Source organism: Achroia grisella, unplaced genomic scaffold (assembly GCF_030625045.1).
Source record: "Achroia grisella isolate CSIRO2021 unplaced genomic scaffold, CSIRO_AGI_Agris_v1 utg1174, whole genome shotgun sequence".
Taxonomy (NCBI): Eukaryota; Metazoa; Arthropoda; class Insecta; order Lepidoptera; family Pyralidae; genus Achroia; species Achroia grisella.
Window position 1 is genome coordinate 10,755 of NW_026712590.1, and position 17,651 is coordinate 28,405.

Consider the following 17,651-nt stretch of genomic DNA (forward strand, 5'->3'; position numbering starts at 1 on the left):
TAAACAAAAACTCAGTAAATGTAATACCAACAAGGAGCAGATTTACATTAGGGTCTCAACATCTCGATTAAGCAGAGAACGAAGAAGTGACAATAGACAATTGAAGCTAAAGCGGGCTCCCAAGTGTTTCTCTGCAACGCTTTGAATCCGACTACTTGAAATGGCACTTTCGTCTCACATTCTTGGGTTGGTTTTGTGTAATACAAGACAAGGTTGATTGTGGAATATGCATAATGCATTTTGTTCCACAAATAAAACACTTTAATATTGTTTCCAAAAGATTTATCAAAATTGTTTAGTTTGAATAACATCCTGCGGTTGGGATTGTTACCTTAGTATAATTATAGAAAGCTATTAAAAAGAGAGAACTTAATAGTCGAACTTCAATAAAATCAATATACTGGCAGTAGAGTCCTAGATGTTAATAACGGTTTTCTACTTATTGCTATAAATATAATTGTTTCCTGTTTGTTTTCAAACCTTTACTAATATTGTAAAGATACAAATACTAATATTACAAAGAAGAAATATTGAAAACAGTTTCTATTTTTACAAAGGATTAACTCAACTTGAATGTTTTTAATATTTATTTCAATTATAAAAGTTACACAGGTCTAAGTCAATGCGGGTAACATTGTTGGAAGGTCCTGTGAACTTGGCACACGATATTCAAAAATCGACTTTTTTTTTAGAGTTCTGACATCCTTTTGAATAGTTCTAGAGTTCTTTATAATCATTTTAAATAGTTCCGATGTTTAAATTTAAAAAAAACAAATTTTAAAAAATCGTGCGCTAAGTTCACGCAGCGCACGAAATCACGAAAATCACAAATTTCTTCGGAGTTCTAGCTTGCTTTACAATAGTTCTACAGTTCTCTATCAGTTATATCAATAGTTCTAGCGATTAAAACGAAAAAATCGATTTTTGAAGTTCCGCCGCGTCCAAATTATAATTCATATAAGAAAAGATCAATTTCCGACGCGAGTTCTAGCCGATCTGATAATAGTTCTGGGCAGCATTCTCCGAGTTCTACAGAAAAGCTTCATAACTTTTTCCTGGAAAATAATTATTTTGCAAGTTATAGCAAAATATAAACCTACAAAAAAAAAAAAAATACGAGTTCCAGCTGATCTGATCGGAGTTCTGGGTAGCGCTACCTGAGTTCTATCGAAAAGTCTAGTAACTTTTTCGTGTGAAATAATTACTTTCCAAATTATCGCCATTTTTTACTTTTCAAGACTGACTTCTAGGAGAATTTTTTTTTGACGAGTTCTAGTCGATCTGATCGGAGTTCTGGGTAGCGCTACCTGAGTTCTATCGAAAAGTCTAGTAACTTTTTCGTGTGAAATAATTATTTTCCAAATTATCGCCATTTTTTACTTTTCAAGACTGACTTGTAGGAGAATTTTTTTTTGACGAGTTCTAGTCGATCTGATCGGAGTTCTGGGTAGCGCTACCTGAGTTCTATCGAAAAGTCTAGTAACTTTTTCGTGTGAAATAATTATTTTCCAAATTATCGCCATTTTTTACTTTTCAAGACTGACTAGTAGGAGAATTTTTTTTTGACGAGTTCTAGTCGATCTGATCGGAGTTCTGGGTAGCGCTACCTGAGATCTATCGAAAAGTCTAGTAACTTTTTCGTGTGAAATAATTATTTTCCAAATTATCGCCATTTTTTACTTTTCAAGACTGACTTGTAGGAGAATTTTTTTTGACGAGTTCTAGTCGATCTGATCGGAGTTCTGGGTAGCGCTACATGAGTTCTATCGAAAAGTCTAGTGACTTTTTCGTGTGAAATAATTATTTTCCAAATTATCGCCATTTTTTACTTTTCAAGACTGACTTGTAGGAGAATTTTTCTTTTGACGAGTTCTAGCCGATCTGATCGGAGTTCTGGGTAGCGCTACCTGAGTTCTAGCGAAAAGTCTACTAACTTTTTCCTGTGAAATAATTATTTTCCAAATTATCGCCATTTTTTACTTTTCAAGACTGACTTGTAGGAGAATTTTTCTTTTGACGAGTTCTACCCGATCTGATCGGAGTTCTGGGTAGCGCTACCTGAGTTCTAGCGAAAAGTCTAGTAACTTTTTCCTGTGAAATAATTATTTTCCAAATTATCGCCATTTTTTACTTTTCAAGACTGACTTGTAGGAGAATTTTTCTTTTGACGAGTTCTAGCCGATCTGATCGGAGTTCTGGGTAGCGCTACCTAAGTTCTATCGAAAAGTCTAGTGACTTTTTCCTGTGAAATAATTATTTTCCAAATTATCGCCATTTTTTACTTTTCAAGGCTGACTTGTAGTAGAATTTTTCTTTTGACGAGTTCTACCCGATCTGATCGGAGTTCTGGGTAGCGCTACCTGAGTTCTATCGAAAAGTCTAGTGACTTTTTCCTGTGAAATAATTATTTTCCAAATTATCGCCATTTTTTACTTTTCAAGACTGACTTGTAGGAGAATTTTTCTTTTGACGAGTTCTAGCCGATCTGATCGGAGTTCTGGGTAGCGCTACCTGAGTTCTATCGAAAAGTCTAGTGACTTTTTCCTGTGAAATAATTATTTTCCAAATTAACGCCATTTTTTACTTTTCAAGACTGACTTGTAGGAGAATTATCTTTTGACGAGTTCTAGCCGATCTGATCGGAGTTCTGGGTAGCGCTACCTGAGTTCTAGCGAAAAGTCTACTAACATTTTCCTGTGCAACAATTATTTTTCAAATTATCGCTAAAAAATTCTCCTACAAGTCAGTCTTGAAAAGTAAAAAATGGCGATAATTTGGAAAATAATTATTGCACAGGAAAAAGTTACTAGACTTTTCGCTAGAACTCAGGTAGCGCTACCCAGAACTCCGATCAGATCGACTAGAACTCGTCAAAAAAAATTCTCCTACAAGTCAGTCTTGAAAAGTAAAAAATGGCGATAATTTGGAAAATAATTATTTCACAGGAAAAAGTCACTAGACTTTTCGATAGAACTCAGGTAGCGCTACCCAGAACTCCAATCAGATCGACTAGAACTCGTCAAAAAAAAATTCTCCTACAAGTCAGTCTTGAAAAGTAAAAAATGGCGATAATTTGGAAAATAATTATTTCACAGGAAAAAGTTACTAGACTTTTCGATAGAACTCAGGTAGCGCTACCCAGAACTCCGATCAGATCGGGTAGAACTCGTCAAAAGAACAATTCTCCTACAAGTCAGTCTTGAAAAGTAAAAAATGGCGATAATTTGGAAAATAATTATTTCACAGGAAAAAGTCACTAGACTTTTCGATAGAACTCAGGTAGCGCTACCCAGAACTCCGATCAGATCGGCTAGAACTCGTCAAAAGAAAAATTCTCCTACAAGTCAGTCTTGAAAAGTAAAAAATGGCGATAATTTGGAAAATAATTATTTCACAGGAAAAGTTACTAGACTTTTCGATAGAACTCAGGTAGCGCTACCCAGAACTCCGATCAGATCGGCTAGAACTCGTCAAAAGAAAAATTCTCCTACAAGTCAGTCTTGAAAAGTAAAAAATGGCGATAATTTGGAAAATAATTATTTCACACGAAAAAGTTACTAGACTTTTCGATAGAACTCAGGTAGCGCTACCCAGAACTCCGATCAGATCGACTAGAACTCGTCAAAAAAAAATTCTCCTAGAAGTCAGTCTTGAAAAGTAAAAAATGGCGATAATTTGGAAAATAATTATTTCACACGAAAAAGTTAGTAGACTTTTCGCTAGAACTCAGGTAGCGCTACCCAGAACTCCGATCAGATCGGCTAGAACTCGTCAAAAGATAATTCTCCTACAAGTCAGTCTTGAAAAGTAAAAAATGGCGTTAATTTGGAAAATAATTATTTCACAGGAAAAAGTTACTAGACTTTTCGATAGAACTCAGGTAGCGCTACCCAGAACTCCGATCAGATCAGCTGGAACTCGTATTTTTTTTTTTTGTAGATTTATTTTTTTTGCAATAACTTGCAAAATAATTATTTTCCAGGAAAAAGTTATGAAGCTTTTCTGTAGAACTCGGAGAATGCTGCCCAGAACTATTATCAGATCGGCTAGAACTCGCGTCGGAAATTGATCTTTTCTTATATGAATTATAATTTGGACGCGGCGAAACTTCAAAAATCGATTTTTTCGTTTTAATCGCTAGAACTATTGATATAACTGATAGAGAACTGTAGAACTATTGTAAAGCAAGCTAGAACTCCGAAGAAATTTGTGATTTTCGTGATTTCGTGCGCTGCGTGAACTTAGCGCACGATTTTTTAAAATTTGTTTTTTTTAAATTTAAACATCGGAACTATTTAAAATGATTATAAAGAACTCTAGAACTATTCAAAAGGATGTCAGAACTCTAAAAAAAAAGTCGATTTTTGAATATCGTGTGCCAAGTTCACAGGACCATTCATGTTGCTAGTAAATAAATAAATGTAACCAAATTAATTTCTAATTTTCTAAATCATCTACATAAACCAATCAGAGCATCATCTAATATCTAATTTGTAGTCAATTTTGAAATTCAATTCAAATCTAAATATATTATACGTTTAAACTTTATTATGAAGGAACTTGCAGTCTTCAAATTGTACCTTAAGAAGTTTTATTCCACATATTTATTTGTATAACAGTAGGATATGTATCCTAGACAAACTTATAATTTACCTTAATACACTGTAGCAAAATACATAGTGTTTGTCTGCGTTATTGTTTTATTATGTCTTGACTTTTGTTCTAGTGGGTGTTAGATAAAGTTTTTGTTTTCATCTGTTTGTCCGCTTACTTTATCTAAACCACGTAACGTAGTAACTAAGTATAGTAATACCCTTTTCACTGGCATTTTGAGAATTTCTTCTGGAATGTTTATGTCTATAATATAATACATGCATATGTATGTAGTTATACCTACAATCTCCGTTACATTCGAGCGAAGCAAGAGCGAGTGGCTAGTATTTTATTAACCACATAACCATGCTATTAAATTGTAGTACTTTGAATCGATCTTTGCAAATGATAGGGTGACTAAGTAATGAGCAATAATACTACTAAGTTAGTCCTATTAAGTTATTATTATTAACAAAGTCAAGGTTTTACGATGGAGGCCCATTAAAAACTTACAGAGCTGCAAAGTTTTTATTTGATAGCTTTAATCAGGGTATATCTTAGTAAGTAAACTTTTATTTCGTTTAACTATTACTAGATCTCCAACTATCGTTATACAGCAGGGTAACGTATTTTTAATTTATGTGTTTTTAATTTTTTTGAATAGTTTTTTATTCTTTTGAGGTGAAATAATATTATTTAAATTGAAGCGGATATCATTTGAAGTTAGGTAAAATATTATTCTATGTATAACTTGAATACAATACTAATTTAATATCTACGACCATACCTTCATTAAAATACAGCTCTTTAAATTTAATTGAGCAACATTTACAATAATAGTAGGTAATATGATACTTGTCTTAATAGACATTACCCTACAATTTGGATTTTTTTTAATGATACAAAAATAGATCGGTATGGAACCATCAAACTGTAACAACTACTCGTCGAGTATTTTCTACTTTTTAATAATAGCAAGTCTCAAATCGATATACTCGTTATGACTCTCCTAGAATGATGTCATATAAACGTTACGATATTAGCTTTTTAAATGAATAACGTTTCCAATAACGCTGACTTTCCAAGCCTAAAGTAGAGCAGGTGATGTGTCACACATAATATCCCATGGGATCGGATCATCCTATATACTAAGTGGTATGAAGTTACCTGCGCCCGTAGGTCGTGTTTCGGCGTGGACCGTTCTCAAGCTCTTGTAAAGACATGGCACGTTATTTGGTCTTTCTAAGCTTAATACTTTTTCTACAGAGTAACAATTTTTTTAAGAAGGGTATATTATATTTTTAATGTTAGTGAGTGAAGACGATGATGATTATGATGATGATGACGACGTGACAGAGCAAGTGTTTTTGATGTCCAGAAGCTACGGTAACCGTTTATCAACTGATGGGTCGTATGCTTGACTATCACCATGGTGGTACAAAAAAACATCATTTGATGAGTTTCTGGTCGCAGTAAGAGGCATTAACAACTGTCAGATTTCTCTGGGTATATTTGAATCCAAGGTTCAATCCAAGTGGCGACCCTACCGTACTCTCAAATCAGTATTATGATGAATTATCTACGTTCGCCATCACCGCAGAGTCAATAAGATATATATATTAATACGCAATGTTGTTTTTATGTTTAACCTTTTAAGATTTTTTTGTCCGAGTCGGATTAGTGAATTCATAAGACGAGTAGTGGTCCATTCGTGTTATAAAATATTCCACTCAATGGCATGTAGATACTATATCGCGTATGTCCCTTAGTAATACCTGAAAATCAGTGGTTTGCTGCTCGAGCAAACAATACACTGAGGTGCTGCCTTTTTTGCACTCGTTTTTTTGTACTTACATATATTGTATTTTATTAACTGACCAATGTAATTGTGTATCTATTTTTTTTTGTTTTTTTGTAACTTGTGTACTTTAACGCAAATAAAAGTTTTATTTATCTATATATGTAAAATTTTAAACCCAGATTACGCAGCATCTACAATCAGCAGGCGATAGTCCGTAATTGCTCAATAATGGATGTCATTTGCCGTTCGTATAACATAAATGCGATTAGCAAGCGAGTAATTAACGTCGACTCTGCCTCTGCAGAGCGATTTGGGATGAGTTAGTTCTATTTATTCCACTTAATTAACAGCAGTGCTGTTTTCACAGCAACGTTTAACTATATAAGTGCATACTACAGAGTTACTAAATGATGTATTCCGCATGAGAAAAAGCATTATTCATTAATGAGTATGTGATAGTTAGGCGTGTCTGATCGAATGGTAGCAATGTCAGGTTGCTCTCCACTCGGTTCCCCCTGGAAATCATAATGATAAATTCCTGGTGATTTTATCTCGATGAGCTACCGGACCTGTCCTCTGACCTGACCTCATCTATCATTCTCCACTGGTGCCCCGCCAGGGTATACAGTTATCGCAGGAGGTCGAAGTCATTGTTTCCTAGTGGGGTATCATTCTCTCAATTGAATATGTATACTGAACTGGACGTAGGGTAAAAATATAATATGAAAAAATTGATGTTCATAAGCGGCAAAAATATCCTACATGAATAAATGATTTTTTAATTTGAATTTGAATTTAAACTCAAAACCTATTTCGTTAACGTACTGCAAAATCTAAAAAAGCCTCTTCTTTGAAATATCTAACTTTAACGCATATTTTTTTAATAATTTAAATAAAATATTTATAATTTATTAAAACACGAAAGAACGTCGTGTGTTGCTTGTTTGCCGCTATCGTAGTATAAATATATAATAGTGGTCCATGTCATTGATTTTTTTGTAGTTTTATTACTAATACGCTGATTACCTACTTTATTTTCAATCACCCCATATTTAATAGCCTTGTACTGTGTATAGATTATAGGAAATTCGACTCAAATTCCGATAAGCGTACTCCTACAATTATGTACCTGACTATTCAATTACGCAACCATATATTTAATTCTATAGCAATATACTAGTAGTAAGCGATAAACCCTAAGAATTACTGAGTACTTAATTATTGCTCAGAAATGTAAACGTTTCTTTTAACTCTTAAGAAATATATGAAAGTAGTTTAAATCAACTGTACAAACTTCCCATCCATAATTTACACCCCACCAGATTTCTTTTAAGATCGCCTACATTTTTTTTACCCCTACAGGCGCTTAGTAGTGAAAAGGTAACAATCAGATAGACACGCTCGCATTTGTAATATTTGTATTCATTAAAGTGTTACATAACACATGTAAGTCTAAAACTAAAAATGGATTCATTAACTATTCTATCTTTTAGCCTAAATGACGTACGCTTCATGCATACTTGGCCTTTTTGTACTGTGAACCCATTATACAGGACTTTAATTAAAAATGAAAAGTTCTATGTGAAGTGTCGTAACTCGTAACTATACGTCGGTTATTCTTTCAGTTCCTCTCTCTCGTATTTGCTGACGTCCTTTTCTGGCAACCTACATTGTTTCCGTGCCAAGTCTGTATATCGAACCGTATAAGCTAGCCAGCTTTATAGATTTTCATATCAAAGAGTGTAATGCTAGGGATTCATTAGAGTATTAACGCAGCTAGACCCAAGCGGGCATACGGCTACGGAATTCCATGAATAGTCTTGCAGTAAAAGGAGCAGGAAGTGCATAACTGGTAAGTAGGTACGTAGGGGTAACCTTGATGGTGCAACTGAGCGGGCCTCCCGCCGCGTCTGCCCGGGCCGACGTTCGATTTTCACTTGGAGCATCAGCGCCCCGTGTCTCGCCCGGGTGGGCGTGGTCTGCAGGCCGGTCAATAGCACGGCATCTACCCTCTCGCTCTCACTCACGACGAACGTATATCTATGTCTCTATCCCCCCGGGGATGATTGAAACGTCTGATGCCGCAGGCGCCCCGCGCGCCCCCTCGCCAAGGACGTTCAGTGAATCCGTCCCTCTCTGCCCCGAAAGCACGTGTCTCCGTTACTATTTCTTATAATGTGTGCCCCCTTGATACCCCGCGAAAATTCACAACCAATTATGAGTCAAGTGCCTGATAAATTAGGAGACGTATTCGATGTCTGAAAGGAATCGCGAAGTCGCTTTTAGCGATGTGTGAAGAACTCCACTTTCTTGGACAATTAGGTGCCCATGTGAAGTGATATGGAGATAAGGAAATTTTCCGGGAACATAATCTCTTCGTGTTTTCCGTCCTGTGTACTATCTTGCCTTTTTACTACTGCTCTCGTGATATACCTTCAGGTACGTTGTGATTTTGATAATTATTTCGTGATAGTCTATCAAGAACATACATAGCCATTTAACCTTCTCATAGATTTCATCTGCATTATTCTTTCCAGTCAAATGTTTCAGCTCCATTATATTACCATAGTCGCCTGGCTGTCGCCAGCAGTCTAGACATATAATTATTACACATCGAGCCAACAAGGGCGGTTCAGGAGATGTGACTCATCCGAAGCCGTCTTCGGCATCGATCGTATCTCCTCTACATGTCGAAAAGGTCAGAGAGTAATAGAATACAGTCAGTAGTTTCTGATAAAAGCCTATGAAACATACACAGCTAGTCAACAAATTTTGGTACCACCATCAGTAAGCAACATATTCATGCGATACCTTCGGTGAGTTGTTACGTGATCACGATTGTAATGAAGTCAGTGAATCGATTAAATATATGATTGCCATGACATGCACATTAGCTGATGATGTCAGAATGACATCACCCTTCCCTACTATAGCATATTAGTTTCAATACTACTGCAATAGTATGTCCTACGCCCAGCGATAGTGACTGGTGGTATAATCATAGCCAGGGACGTAATTTACGTAACCGATATAAACACATTGTGAGATAAAACGCCTACCGCAGCGACGATTTCGAAATTGTGTGGTTCTTGAACAGCTTTTTGATGGACTCGCTTGGTTTCGGCATATCTACCGTATGCTGTTTATAGTCCATTGACGTCCAAGATTAATGTAATCAAATTTTCATTAATTTACTAGTTACCTTTCCTTCTATTAAGACATCATGAGTTTTTATTTAGCTCAAAATTTTCACTTTTTTAAGCGCATCTTCTCGCGGCTGCCATTCGTATGAAATGGGCGCTATGCGTGGGATTAATTATTTAATTTCTTGAAAGAGTCTGGAAATCTTAATTTCAAAATGAAAATAGATTACCTTCTTAGATACGAACGAACGTGCAAGGATAGACATACTCGTTTATACATATAAAATACAAATACTCTTTTAACCGTGAACGCCTTATATAGTACGTGAAAGGTGACTAATGTAGAAATCACTGTTGGATCTACATCACTTGCATGTCAATTGGTCGTGTCTCCTATTTTATATGTAGATGAGATTCATTCCATATACGACAGTATAACGTGAAATAACTCTTCAACAGAGTTCGGATATTGGGAGTAAATCAAAATATTTTTTCCAGAACAAAGTAACTTGTCTATTGGTACTATTATTATAATACTGTCTGTCCATAAAGTTATAAATCGCACAGAACATAAATATTTGTATTTCAATATAAAGGAATGTAAAATACCTATACTTTAAATATAATATTTCCTGTTCAATACTGAGTTTGTGTAATAATATACAGCATTTACATTTATCTGCATATTAAAAAAGTTTTATTCTCCAGATTTCTCACAAGGATATTTTGAGAAAAGTATTAATTATTCTATCATTGAACACGTTAGATGCTGTTCCGTCTATGAGTTTGGTCTTCTCTCTTATAATAACTTCAGCCTGACTAATTCCTCCTATCTCTAAATTCTATTATCGTTACACTTTCTGTTGATTTAAGAATGTTTTCTCTTAATCTTGGAACTACAATATCGATGACTAATTCAAACTATTAATTGAATATTTTTACTTTATTTCTTAGGTTATATCTAATATTTTTCTTTTACTATTTTTATCATTTTATTTCCCAATAGTGCCTTGAAACGATTGCTTTCAGCAACTCGACAACGACTTGCGTGTCATTGTTAATCCTCTGTGTCATACCTGTACTGTAAATAGAAAAATATTCTCTCTTATTTTAACTTTATGTGTTACAGCTGGTCGTTTCGCGTATATCATTAGTCATAGATATTATCTTGAATTCAAAACGCGTCATACTTAAGTCATCGCAATATCACCATAACAATAATTCTTGTATTACACGCCTTTTACGGTGGATGTTTATAGTTTTTAGTTGCAATGTCACGAATTATGATGTTTTCTTGCGACAAGTAATCTTTGTTTGCGACCGTGGTTACCAACGACGGAATATTTTCGGCTTTGCTGTGTCGGCGAATTGCAGATGTCTCAATTATTCGGTCACGTAAGTCTAAGTCGTTAAGATGCTAAAATTCGGATCTTAGAGATCAGTACAGCCCATTATAGCAATTCTGCTGACAATTCGCGTGATGCAAAGCAACCGTGTTCAAATGAACATCAAGGCATCGTACAATTCACGGTACATTAATTATATTTTATTATAGTGAATATAACAAGTTGTGTTTGCATACTATATAAGCATTGTTGCATTAAGTATTACTTTAAACCTCGAAAAGAGTACAAACATATTAAAAAGATTTCTAGAAATACGAACGTGTGAATTCGCACATTTTCTACAATCTTTATAACCTAATTTTAAGTACTACTTAATGTTAATTATAAAAACAACAATTATGTTGATATTAGATATACATTATGCGTAATGTAAAAACAGATATGCTGTTGCCTACCATAAATAAAATCTTACGAACACTATGTACATAAGAAAATACTATGTACACTCGAATAAGTCTATCTCGACATATCATGAGGAAATGTCACACTGAAACCTTGAAAAATATACTTTAGTAATTAAAAGGGAGCAAATAAAATGTAACGTACTAAAAAACGGCCTCGGTGGTCTAGCGGATTAGCACAACGCTTGAATCCGATGGTCGCACTTTCGATTCCTCACACGGTTCAAACATTTGTTTGAGTGTTGTTGTTTGTGTTAGGGTGCTTTCTATGTATATTATGTGTTTAAGTATTTATCAGTTGTTTAGTAACAGTACTACAAGTTCTGTGTATTTAACGATTGGAATGTGCTATGTGAATTGTTAAGAAACAAAATTAATAAGATTTTATTCAATATTCCATTATGACAGACACTCCTCTGAGCAAATATTTTCCAAATGCAAATTTAATCATAGAACTGTAATGTTTAATTAATATCGAAACAAGAAATAAATGTACTTGCAAATATATATAATTATTTTCTCGTTAAGTATTCGGAGACGTTATTACGTTTCAATTTTATTTCATTAAATCAATACATTTTAAGATTTTGATCATTTGAGATATGAATGTTTCATGCCTCAAGTGTTAATTTGTAACTACGTCGGAACTAAATGGGCAAGAGAAGACTTGATCTGTTAACAGAAAGATGGGAGAAAATCTCCTACCTAAAGTAAAAGACTAGGAAATCCACCTTGCTTAAAAAAATCTGAGCTGAATGGATCGATAATCCATACCATAATCAATACTTGTGTATACGTTATTTAGCTTTTTAAAAACGCTCTTATTTTATCTTACGCGCATCAGACAAATCTATCTGATGTTTTTTTTATTTGTGTATTATTTAGTTACTTATATATATGATTATTTTACATTATTAAATATTTAATTTAATTCATTGTAAGGTCGAAAAGAATCTGTATGTTTTACTTCATTGTCACTAAGTCTCATGTAAATAATGTCAGACTTGTGTTTGTTAGTATTTTGAATAAAAATAAATTATGTGAATGAAGGTTATCTAAATATAATAAATTTAAACTAATAATGTTATCACTTTTATATCTTTTTATTCTACCGTTTGTTTTACAGCCTCGTTCTTTATACCGTAGTAGCTAAACTTTAAATTATTTTAGGGTTTTCAAATCAGATCACACATTTTTAGCCAAGTCGGACATTTCGCGCACTTTTTGAAAGCACGTCATAATTTTTTATCACTATCGCGACCGTCCAATTCAGTGAGCTACTTCAGATGAAAAGAACTGACAAGAACTCAACTCACTCACTCAAGCTGTACCAGTTAAGTTATATATTTTTTTTTCCATACTTTTATTCTATTAATTTTCTCAGCTACAATATGATCTGGAAAAAATCGTTGTAAGTACAGAATGACCTTTTTTTTTTAATTAAATTGCATTTATGTGTTTGTTATAAAAAATAGTCCTTTTCGATTTTGTCTTCATTTTCTTCTATCTAAATAAATAGAGTTTGCAATTCAGAAATAAGCATCGCCATATCTACTGACGTTACGTCAACTCATAACTTGAACACATTTATGAAACTGAAAAATTACTGATTTTTCATAGTATACACGGCAATAGTTGTATTGTCATTATATTTTCAATGATGGCAACCCTATATCATCTAGCGAATAACAATAGCCAAGTAAACAAATTACCTGTGCAATGCGTCACAAGTCGCGGCTCGACATTTTGCAAATATTTGTACCATCGCCAGCCAGCGACCTTAATTGCTTATTTGTACTGGCATCTCAGGCTTGTGTGCTTTGCCCCGAAGATATCGAGTCTTCGGGGGTGTTGTGATAAAATCTACGAGGGGTTTATTCTCTTATCGTTATTAGGTCAAGGGTGTTTGAGATAAAATAGATACGTGTGACAAATGGATAGTATAATATACGTTCAATTCACACTAAACGGTTTTGAAATAATTTGTGACTTAATTACGAAATAGATTTTCAAACTTGACAAAAATTATTTAAATGGGACTTAAATCTGAGGTAGCAATATCGATTTTAAAAAAAAAATTGGTTTATTTGCTTTAAAACCAGGTAAAGTAATTTTTTGCTTCCCAAAAATTTTGTTTCATTCTCAAGTGTACCGATTTTATATTGACTTTGAAAGACAAGAAAAAAAATGTGAGACCAATGTAAAGCATACCTTACTTCCATGTTAATTTGGAAGTTATTACGAGTATAATAACATATTATATTGATATGCCTAATTTGTTGTAATATTCGAATTTTCAAACAATATGACATAAGATTTTTATTTGTTATAGGTCGCCACCTGCAGCATAATAGGGAGCCATACGCCGCGGCGGAAAGACGGGTGCGACACGCACTCGTGGTAAGTAACATCTTTAACAATTATTTGTCTTTCCTATAGTATAATTGCTTTGATATGGGTGAACATCGTCGACAATATACGCAAACAAATAGGCAAAAATGTAGCCTACCTTTTTTATCTAATTGGAATCCTAAACAAGCTGACAGGGCACCTGATAGTAAGCGGAAATCGTGGCCTATATACATGAATCACGTTATCATGTGACGCCCGTGATATCACTCATGCTTTGCTATTCTGTAGGTGTAAGATATCATGCCTCTTACACTGAAATAATTCTTACCTGATGGAAAATGCCAACCATTGCCCGTTATGCATCACGGACATAAAGATGAGGGACCATATTCCTCATATAATGTCAGATCCAAAATATGGAATGCAAAAAGAATATATTTTATCAAATCAGGTGTTATTTTGTGAAAGTCCAATTCATTACTTAATTAATACTTCAACTAGCTACTCGCCCCGGCTCTGCATGGGTGTATTATATATATAAACCTTCGTTTGAATCACTCAATCTATTAAAAAAAACCGCATTAAAATCCACTGCGTCGTTTTAAAGATTTAAGCATACATAGGGACGGAAACAGCGACGACAACGCTTTGACAACGACTTTGTTTTATACTATGTAATAGTAATGATATTGCAATATGGGTGTAGATAATCCAATAATGGTCAGAATTTGATCACTAATAGATAAAGTTATAATGCTTCCAGTAGCGATAGTCAAGTTTTCGCTCTGAATGCTTGAATTAGACATAATAATAATAATCCATTTAGTTAGAAATAGAAAAAGAAGTCATGGATATTAAAAAATGTCAGTCCAATAACCCGTTAGTTGTGATTATTATTTCACTTCATCTATTATTCGATATTCACTTCTCGATTCACAGTCTTTCACACTCACATAATATATATTGGCTGTCAATACGTCAGCCTGTTCAACCGATGTCCGATTCGGAGACACGTTCCGTTTCCATTCTATTCGCGTTCGGAACACTTTTGTATCGATTCCCACACGATACCAAACAGTGATTTTGTTCTCTTTAGTTCTCATCTTATTACTTAATAGTTTAAATTACTTATCTATCTGTTTTCGCTTCAGCTCTTACAAATAGATCTTATGTACTTTAGAGATTAGCAGTGATAGTGTTTACAAAAATACATATATATATATGGAGATAACACACAAGCATCATCTTTAAAATTAAAAAATAAATAAAAAACGGCTCACATAAAAATAATGAAAAATTGAGAACCTTTTTTCGAAGTCCATTAAAACTATTAATAACCTTTGTCTTAAATATTAGTCTCGACTTGATGTATCTACCAAAGGAGTATAGTAATATTCGTTGTAGACTTGCAGTGAACGTTACTAGATTTTTAACATTATTCAAAGCCCTAGTAGAGTATCAAGGCAGGTGAGGATCATACAAATCGGATTACCTCCGGATAGTATTTCCATAACGTGCCATTTTGCTTGCACTAGCGATACATGGTCGTAGTCAATTAGAATTGGTTCATATATTTGCTTATAGGCGAAAGAAATGAGATACCTAACGGAATAATTTCAAAACACAATATAACTTCTTTGTAAATTCTGTTTTGGTTGAAAGGTGAGATATGGCAGTGAAACTACAGAATAAGAGGCATAATATCTTAGTCACACATGAGAGTACTACTGGCGTTACAGGAGCATGTAATGTATGTGGTTCTCTTCGAGCATATGATGACGGTCACCATAGGGAAGGAGGCTGTTTTGCCATTCCGTTTCATTAAAAAACATATAGTATTGTTTTTCCTATATATGCATATGCACCCATAATTAACCAAATATACACGTTTCAATATCGTTGTATCACATCAAAAGTTATTTGAATACACAATAATGAGTATTTAAATAGGAGGACATAGCGTAGTTTACAACGTGTATTTGTATAGGACCCTATACTTCGTTCAGAAATGAAAAACGTCTTCTCAATTTAATTTCCGTTCAACGTTACAGTGATGGAAAACACCAAATTAACCCGAAAGAAATGGCACGCTCACCCGGTTAGACCGGGTTAGATTTATCATTAGATAATAGTAATGCGGGCGATTTGAGTTGTTTTGTTAAAAAAACAACAATTGACTAATGCCTCTCATTACCCACCGGAACATGTTCTTTTTTCAAGTACGTTTGACATTGTTATCGATTCGAAAGAAATGTTTATCCTTGTCTATGAATTCATGGAAAGTAAACCGTCATAATAGTTGACTAATACTATAGATTAACTATGTGTAGTAATAGTTATAATATGACAATACTATCTAATTACTAAGAACAATTGCCAGAGTATAAAATTCCAGTTAAAAATTGATTTGAATTGATTGATAATAGATTTTTTCAAAACTATCACACAAACAAGCTTAAACTGCTCATTTTCCGACCACAAATAATGAGATGTAGGCAAGGCAATATTCTCCATCAACACTTATCATGTAAATCAATTTCGATTTTGTGACATTATTTATTTTAATTTTCAAGTAGATTTCCAAAAAGCCAAATTACTCGTTGATAATACAGCTTTTTACAGGTGAAGCAATTTTTTAAATCTATCAAATATTATTCGAGTAACCATTATAAACAAAAAGTCAAATCTTTCCTCGGTATATGTTTAGATAGTGGAATTACCATTAGTTTCGTCGTGATCAGAAACCAGTTGTGGTCCATTATCGTTAATCTATCTGCCCTACACGTCACAACAGTTTCAATCATTCGTATTTCGAAGTCGTGAACTGAAATAACAGTTCAAACAAATGTATACAGCGATTGACATAATGTCTTTACTGGTTTTTCACGTGAGATTAGGTTTTTGAAACAATTATTATAACTTTACGTTTTCGAGACTTGTTGTTAACGTGGTTATGGCTAATGTTTATTGTGCTATAAAGATTTTTTATTCCATACATATATCAGTATGGTGTCTCCCATACCTATTAAGTATTAGGGTGTTAGTTTTTCACGGCTAAACGGCTGAAAACGGCGGATCTTAATGAAATTAAATATTGAGATAATATTATGAGGATGAACTAAACTAATCGTTTTTTTATGTTGAGTTTGAGTTGATGTCGAGAGTAATAACTAGTGTTTTATAAATAACTGTTTCTATGTGATATTATACAGGTGGCAGGAATAGTGATGGCAAAAAAATGTTCTGTACATATGATCGATTTTAACTTGAAAGCTATGTTATATTACATACTTAAATTTATTGATTTTCTTTTGTAATTAATATTGAAAATAAAGTAACACGTTTGAATATCATGTCAGCTACGTAAGAACGTATAAAATACAATTTTAAACGTTATTTTATGAATTGTACCAGTTGCAAGTAATTTATGTGTTCTATATTATTCATTTTCATCTTTAAATCAACTAGTGAATGTTTCCTTCTTTTTTCATCTTTAAATAATTAATGCCATATTCATCTACATAAATTTTGTAAACAATAGACTAGTGAATGTACTTGAATGTTCAAGCATGAATACGTGAAAAGTTAGATTGCTGTCTGGTGTTTGTGGCCATATCTACTCTAGCCCTAAATGTTTCCTTCTTTTTTAACTTTAAATAATTAATGTCATATTCAACTACGTCAATTTTATAAACAATAAACTATTGAATGTACTTGAATGTTGAAGCAGGAGCTCGTACGTACGAATACGTGTAAAGTTAGATTGCTGTCGGGTGTTTGCGGCCATATCTACCTCTAACCCAGTTCACAATCAATTAAACGTACACACTCCACGAGTTAGTTATCGAAATGGCACTTCTATATCTGAATGTGGTCTGAGTGCATGACATTTGGGTTTCACCTGTCTGTTCTGTTAGTTTAGTAATTCCACATTTTGCGGATTTGTTGAATTTGG

At 33.8% G+C, this 17,651-nt stretch overlaps 1 protein-coding gene across 5 annotated transcripts in view; it reads left to right on the plus strand.

The window, feature by feature from the left end:
- The first annotated feature begins 8,553 nt into the window (after positions 1-8,553).
- LOC131851981 (plasma membrane calcium-transporting ATPase 3) overlaps positions 8,554-17,651 on the plus strand; it is a 96,603-nt gene continuing 87,505 nt past the window's right edge. For all 5 annotated transcript variants that reach the window (XM_059202545.1, XM_059202551.1, XM_059202568.1 and 2 more), the window contains exons 1-2: positions 8,554-8,833; positions 13,677-13,744. The gene's annotated coding sequence lies outside the window, so the exon portion shown is untranslated. The remainder of the gene's footprint in view (positions 8,834-13,676; positions 13,745-17,651) is intronic.